Genomic DNA, 8166 nt, shown 5'->3' with positions numbered 1-8166 from the left:
TTGCCAGCAAGCTGCCAAAAGACAGTTTGAGTATCCCTAGAATTGGATGATCCTGTCTTTTTTCTCTGAAACACAGGGCAGAATAAAGGTGCAGAATAAAAGGCCTACATGTGGCTTCTTATATGACAACAAAGTACCAGCAGTATAGTAAAACTCCTTTGTTCTGTGACTTTGAAAGAAAAGAAAGGAGCTTGCTATGTTTAAAATCACTGTCATGTACACAACTTGTCTTCCTTCCACTGTTTATTCAGGAGAAATTTTCAGTGTGTTTAGGAATATGATTGAAACTGATAAGCAAGACTGGCTATGTACTGAAAAACAGATTACTGACACTTAGCTTCAAACATGGATAATTCTTATACCCACTGATCTTATATTTGCTTGTACAAATGCTGATAGGGAATCTGACATGGGGCTGATTATGCAGTGACAGGAGGAGATAAAAGGCCATAGTACAGTGAATTTGACTTCTGAACTGGAATTCATTTGAATCAATGCAGCATCTAAAAATCTTACCTGACTGGATTGGAGCTTTACCGACTGAAAAAAACAGAGAAAATAGTTCTGCATATACACTATATACATGCTTGAGAGACCTGCTTGTTTCTTACAGTGTTTGACCTTCTTAACATGAGTAGCAGGATTATAGGAAGAAACTATGGAGATGGAAAGGAAGTATTTGCTGTCCCTACACTTCATGTGATTTTCTTGCTTACTAGTACAGGAAGAATTTGAGAGTAAGATCTTGTTTGCTAAGGCATTAATTTTAAACATCAGAGTAACCTAAACTGAAATATTGTATTTGGATGGTATATATGAAATGATAACATGGGAAAACCTGGTGATAGATTATCTAGCCATGGTCTGGTTTTGCTAATTTGTTGTAAGATTTTGCCAAAAGTAGCTCTTCATGCTCTTCATTTGTATCTGGAAATTGTCATGCTTTACTTTTATGAATTAAATGGGGGCATGAGAATATGAACTTTGACATAACCCTTAAAATCAGAAGGTGTGAGTAGCATGCACTTCACAAAGAATAAAAGTGGATCTAGCTCCTCAGATATTGAATTCAACATAGAAACTAAGACATTTGCAGTTTTGTCTTGTGGGCAACACACTGTTGACTGAGAGGTAAAAAGGGAAGCTGTGTTCTGTCCTGAGCATAAAAACTGAGTTTTTATGAGGGTAGAACTATTTCTACTTTGCATGGATTGACACAGAATGGTGTTTGTGGTCTCTCTTTGCTATAGTGACTACCAGAAGCTGAGAGGCTTAGGAAGGAACTTTCCCATTAAAACCTATTCTGACAATGAAAAGAGATCTTTACAGAAACAACAACAATGTGCTGAAGGGACACTCTTTCTATGTTGGGCTTTGTGTCACTACTGTGAATGGTTTATATTTAATGCTCTCCTTAAAGACTTTTCTTAAACTTAACTGGGTGTTAGTTGTAGTGGACAAAGGTAGTGTAAGTTTGTGATATTGGTCTCCAGTTCTTTGATATGCAGTCTTTGAAGATGCTAAAATCACACTGTAGGGTAAATTTTGATGTCTCATTTTACCAATAAAATTCAAAAAATACTGTCTGGAAATGTTTTATGCAGTGATATAGCTGCATAAACGTTGACTTTAACTTTCATGGGAAAAGGCTTCCATGGATAAAGCCAGTAGCTATAACCTACAGCAAAACCAAGCTCTTTCCCTTTCCCTCTCCAAATCTCTTCCTTCAAAAGTTACAGAGGGAAAAGGGGATGTAAACAAAAAGGATCATTGTATAGGTCTGAATTCCAGTTTTGTTTGGTTTTTGTTTTGTTTTGGTTTGGTTTGGTTTGTTTGGTTTGGTTTTTTGGTTTTTTTTTCTTATTTGGGGTTTGTTTGGATTTTCTTTTTTTTTGTTTAGTGTTTTTGTGGTTTTTGTTTGTTGGTTGGTTGTGGTTTTTTTGTTTTGTTTTGTTTTGCTTTGGTTTTTTTGCTTTTTCTTTGTTTTGTAAGGTTTGGGAGGCTGTTCTGTTTAAAGAGAAAAGAAAGCAATTCCAATGGGGCAAAACTTGCAATTCTAATTAAGCTGACATCCTAGAGCATCTAATTAGTGCCTTATTGTGCCTGGGCTGAATGGTCAACTGCAAGTTAAGCAAAAGATCAAGAGCTATTGAAATGCAAACCTTTAATCCTGTGATAGGGAGCAAGAAGGGTAGGAGACATTTACACACCGCAGATGCCTTACAAAGAGACATCTATTCAGAGCTCTGTGCTGGGGGACTGCGTTAGTCTTATGTTTGCCGTGCATGGCTCAGAGATGAAGCAGCGAGAGCCTGTTATTTGCTGAAGTGAGGAGGATCACCTCCTGGGAGCTGATAGTGCAAGAGACAGAAGCACTCAAGGAGGGACCTGGCAGCCAGCAGCATGAAGGCAGCTCACAGCCAAGATCGGTGGCAGCCTCAGTTAAGCTTTGTTGACAGGCAAGACCTGACAACCCTCAGCCATGAAGTAGACTTTACCCAAGATTAAAAGCAAGCAGCTGCCTTGACATAGGTAAAGACTAATTAGCACTGCTTACACTGTAGAACAGCATTCCTCTAGCAATTTACCATATGGGACTGTCTTGTCTTCCTTTAAATAAGATATTGAGAAGGCAATTGATTCATGTTTGCAAATGATCAAAATTGACTCAATAAACACCAGGTTTAACTTCCTTTCACTGAGTCAGAGGCCCGGGACAAAGTTTTATTGCAGCCCTTTAAATCAGAACTTGGCCTGTATTGATGCTACTCAACATTTCTCATGAGTTACAGCTCCTGTGTTTATCCTAATCAGGCACCAGTTACTATGCAGCTTGCTGGTGGATTGGTAGAGCTACCAATTCAAAATGCTGAGGCCTCTATGGCTGGTTGAAAAGACTTACAAAGTAAAGAATAAAATAGTGTTATTTTGTTCAATGCAAGTGTTTTGATGAATCGGTTTGTTTACAGGCACATAGAAAGGGAAGACAGGAATAGATTTATAGGAATGGTAAAAGAGGAAGTGCTTTATCAATGCTTTTCCCTATCAGCTGCCCCAGCAATTAGTTTTTAAGACTTGAGGGAGCTTGAGGCAAGACTTTCTTCTTACCTGAGCTGTCCAGAGATGTTCCTTAACAACCATACTAGCAATTTTTCGAATGCAGTTGCCCTTGATCTTTCCCATTCTCATGTCCTCTGAGTTGAGGATCAATCCCACCTTTTTGGGTATGTAGGCTGATGGTTAATGGTATCACAGTTCTGAGGTGGATTGACAGCTCCACAGTTGCTAAGTGTAGTGCAGAGGTTTTCTTAAGAAAGTGAAAATGAATCTCTAGCCTAGTGATTTGAGCTTTCACTACTATAGGAACAAAAGATTTTGGTTTCTCTTGCTGATTACAAAAGAAAGTAAATGTTTTTTTTAGAAATGGAAAAAGATCAGAAAGAAGGAATCCAGATGTACTCCTATATAACTCCTGATTTTCATCTTAGAGAAATATGGTAGTCAGGAGATGTGAATTCATCCCCCTGTTTCACCAAAAGGGACTGAGTGTCCCATGTCCTACCAGAGCTGCAAAGGAAGGGAGAATTGTTTTTTCTTTCTCTAGGGATGCTGGCTCTCTTAGCAGAACTGATGTTTTTAATTTAAACTGAATTGGAGTATTTCCAGGGTAACTGCACTGTTCGTTGAGTATTCTGTTTTCCATAAACAAACACATTAAGTGCCTCAGACTGAAAACAGTGCTATCCTAAGTGATATCAACTTGTCCTCAGGAGCGCATGTTTGACATGAAGTCTTAATTTGTTCAGCTAGGCAACGAGAGGGCTATACCATGAGCTGGATGCTTGAAGGAGAATGTCTGCTCTCAATCCCATCCTCAGGAAACAGGTAAGAGATATGACAGAATGGAAGATGGAGATGTATCACTTGGATCAGGTTGCAGGAAGAAGCTGTCCTGCAGTAATTCGTGATGAGCTAACTGTTCCAGCCAGACATTCTTGGATGTGCAGCCATTTCAGCTGGGTTAGCAGAAAGGCGTCAGACTTTCTTACAGTCTGGAGGAAGAGCCTGGATTTTACTGTTTGCAGCTGGAGAGCTCCATGATGGCTAATCCACTGCTGCTTTCCCTTGGCTCAGAAATGAGAGGAGATAGCTGGTGGTGTAATCTGACTGGATCTGTGGAATTTGCTGCAAATATGAATTTATACACAATTGATTATAAAATCCGTTTGCGCAACATATTCTTTGCCTAGCAAATAAAAGAGCCATTGCTCTGAATACACTGTATTTCCAACACAGTAACTCTTCAGCTACTAAATTGAAAGAGTATCACCGATATATGAGTGTTATTCTAATCATCTGTTTAAAGGTTTCAGTTATTCACTGCTTCCCACTAGAGGAGTCATTAAAACCTTGACACTCTAGTGTTTAATTAACTTAGGTTTCCGTATTCATTTAAGGCCATGTATTTCAACACTAGCAGCAAGTGATAGGTTTGCCTTTACACAATATCATTAGAGAATAAATTGCACTATGCACTTTCCTCAGTTCTAATAGTCTGGAATCTTTGAGCTGAATTAACTTGACTGTAATTGCACGGCTGTGGCAGAAACATTGTGAAAAACAGACATTTTATATAGGCATTTTATTTAGAAGGAAAATTCTGGTTGTTTGTATGCCATTTTAAGATAGAAAAATGGTGGTGGCACAATACTGTTTTTAATCTAATGTACTGTAACCAAAACAATATCTGTTTAAAAACTAGAATTCTTTGCCTGGAAATCTTTATGGATAGAATTGGTTCACTGACTCTTCTGAAAGTTAATCAAGCTTTCAGTTGTTTTTAATGAGAAGGTAAGATTAAACTTTGGCTAAATGTTAAATGCTAGTTATTAGAGTCAACCTCAGGAAAAAAAACACTTCTAAGAACAAACTTAAATTAAAAAAAGAATGCTGGTAAGCTTGCAAAATATTGATAGTGCCTCTAATCTCTTGAGCAGTGGTTTTAAATTTGGTAGCAGTGACTTTTATTTTGTCAGAATATAAGTTTTTCAATGCCTGTAATGCTACAGAAATTAAGCCAAGACACAATCTTAAAGCAATTGAAGTTTGTACATACTCAGGAGAGACTTCAGTTTTACCATCTGATATGTCAAAATATTCCATCATGATTGAAAACAATCATGCTCATGCCTGATCTGCAATAACTGTTCTGGACTAGGATAAGTATGGACCTTAAAGCATGGACTAGGGCAGCTGCCTGTCTTTTTCTCACCTTCTGCAACATCTTTGCCCACATCTGGTGAAAGGGGAGGAGAAAACATACCTTATGTAAAAGCTGCACTGCAGAATGGAAAGATGGAGCAAAGATTCTGATGAAAGTGAGATGATGAAGGAAGTGAAATGAAAGTTAATTGAAGGTGAAAAGATTAACTGAAAATGAAGAAGTAGGTAGGGAGTGATTGCATAGAGATAATTAAGGACATGGACATAGTTCAGGACAGCTAAGAAAGTATAGTTCACACATGGAGCTAGTGGGACTTTCTATAACTGCTGGTGTGGGGTGATAGCCCTGATAAGCCTGAATGGGTCGAGGGAAACGCCTCAGCCCCCTGGAGGGGTGCTCCCAGCAGAAGACAAAAGCGAGGCAAACTGATAGGTGGTGGGTGTTACCAGAGAATGGAATGTTATTAAATTAGCATGGCCTTTCTTTGCCACACCCTACCCCTGCAGAAACAAGGAGCCCAACCCCCTCAGGCATCTGTATCACCTCCCAGAACATTTTGACTTTAGTCACACAAAACCAGCTGAAGGAAAAAAAAACAGTATAAAAAGAAATGTAGTTTTAACTGCATGAATGAGTGAAAATGCCATGTGTCTGCTGGGGTAACTTCTAGCAGCCTGTTCTGGCCTCCTCCGTCCTCCTGGAACAATGTAGGGATAAGGAGACCATGTGCTTTCTATTTTTCTATACTTTACATTCTTAACTTTACTTTCTTACAAAGCTTATTCCCTTATACATTCTATCTTACAACTTATGCCAACAGCTACTTTGATTCTTACTTTACAAGCACCTTCCTTACTGTGTTTTGCTACCTTAATACTAATAACAGTAACTTGCTTTACACTTTGCTACTTTATATTAGTTGTTGCTTTCTTTTGCAATGTGCAGTTTCTTTTACAACATGTGTTAAAAAGAATGAGCATGTGTGATAAGAAGCAGCCCTGTTCTTTCCTTTTGTTTGTGTTACAGACAGAGTGGTGTGCAAGCTATTTTATTGTCCTATGTTATTGAAAGAGTGTCTAGAAAAGTGTTTTAGGTGGCTGTGTGTCTGGTTAGTAGTTCTTTGTGGCTAGTTTTTGTCTGTCATGAAAATGAGATACATTGCTGTATTGAAACTTGAGTTTGATATGCTTGTCTCTGTAAAATGTGTTTTGGGCTGGTTTCTTTTGAGGTCTTTTATTATCAATTAAATACAATCTTGCAGCTAAACGTTATCACCGGCAAAGCGGAACCCACAATAACTGTCACATACTTGTATTAATAAAGGGTATTTTGGAAGCTGTTTTGGGAAAAGTTCTTTTCTAGCTATTAAGTGTGGCTTCAAAGCAGAGGTTAGAAATCCCTCCAGCCTGTGTTCTTTCCAGAAGTTCGACAGGCAGAGCTGGGTTCATAAGGCTCTAATTTTCTGGAAGCGCTTATTTAGCTGATGAGTTCTCACCGGCTTAAGTGTGGCTTCATAGCAGAGGTCAGAAACCCTTCCAACCTGTGTGCTGGCCATAGTCGATAGGCAGTGTTGGGAACATAGGGCTCTGATTGTCTGGAAGCGCTTATTGCTAATAATTTCTTATTAATACAGTTAAGACTAGAAATCTTTGCATTTCTGTCTCCCTTCTACCTTTCACGTGACAGCTGATGAAAGAATGCTGATGTAGGGAAGAGAATCTTGAAGAAAGGATTTTGTATATTTTGCAAATCAAAATAGGAGATATCAGTATACTGAAGTAAAATGTGTCTGCTTATTCTATCATGTCTCATCTGAGATATCAGAACTTGAAGAATGCTTATAATTACATAGTCCTCTAGGTTTAGCTTTTATTGATTTCATTCACTTCTTCAACATTCAAATACACCTGCAAATCCAACCCTATGATGTCGACCTGGATACACAGAAAATGAGGCATGTAGAGGTCCTATGTTTTATAGGACTGTGTTACGACACAGGCTTTAATGACATGATCACATACAATTTATTTATATCAAGAAAAATAATTCTGCCAATACAGGCAATTTCTGATACTTTCTCATACTTTCACATAGAGTTTGTGATTTTGGTGTTCATGTAGGCATACACAAATATATTTGTTCCTTGCATCCTAACCTTTTAACAACCAATGTGGATGAGTTAGTCTGCCTTGTAATACAGTTGTACTGTGAATATAAATTATTTTCATGATGATAACTCCTGAGCTGTGCCTGAATTAACCTCCCCTTTTCATTTGGCTATTTTCTCATCTCCAGTACAGCATAAGTACCATGTGCTTCCTGCTAAATTTGTAGAAAAGGACTATATCCACAACGTATTGCCAAAGAAGTAAATTCTGGGTCTCATGTCATAAACTGCCTCTTGAAGAAGCCTACCTCTCTATTACAGTAATATCCACAGAACAGACGAGGATCTTCCTTTAAACACAGAATTTCCTTCTGGCATAAGCAGGAGTCACAGGATGACAGAGCTCAGCTCCCCAAAAAGAAGGGACTTGTTCTTGCTCTGTCTGAGAAAAAGTGAGGCATACCTGACAGCCTCTCACTGGTATAGAGGAGAAGATAAGAGACTTTTTCTAATCAAGCGTTGATGCCAGTGTTTCTATTTTTGAAACAGGCTTATTCCAGTTCTTGAGCTTAAATCAAAACAAAGCTGGGGTTCTGTGAAGCTAAATGGATTATATTGTCACAACCTCCTGTTCTAGTAGCATAACTCCTTGAATAGATTTTCATTATTTGATCCAAGATAATGACATCAGCTTATTACTCCCGTGTAGCAGTTCTCCATGTCTCTAACTTCAATCTTTAACATTTCCAAAGGGCACTTAAACCACTTGGTTTGCAATAACTATTTTTTATCTAGACTCTTACAGATAAGATTTTTATTTTTCCCTGAGAGCAGT

The sequence above is a fragment of the Pithys albifrons genome, chromosome 6 (genome assembly GCF_047495875.1).
Source record: "Pithys albifrons albifrons isolate INPA30051 chromosome 6, PitAlb_v1, whole genome shotgun sequence".
NCBI classification, from domain to species: domain Eukaryota; kingdom Metazoa; phylum Chordata; class Aves; order Passeriformes; family Thamnophilidae; genus Pithys; species Pithys albifrons.
This window is presented reverse-complemented; position numbering follows the sequence as displayed.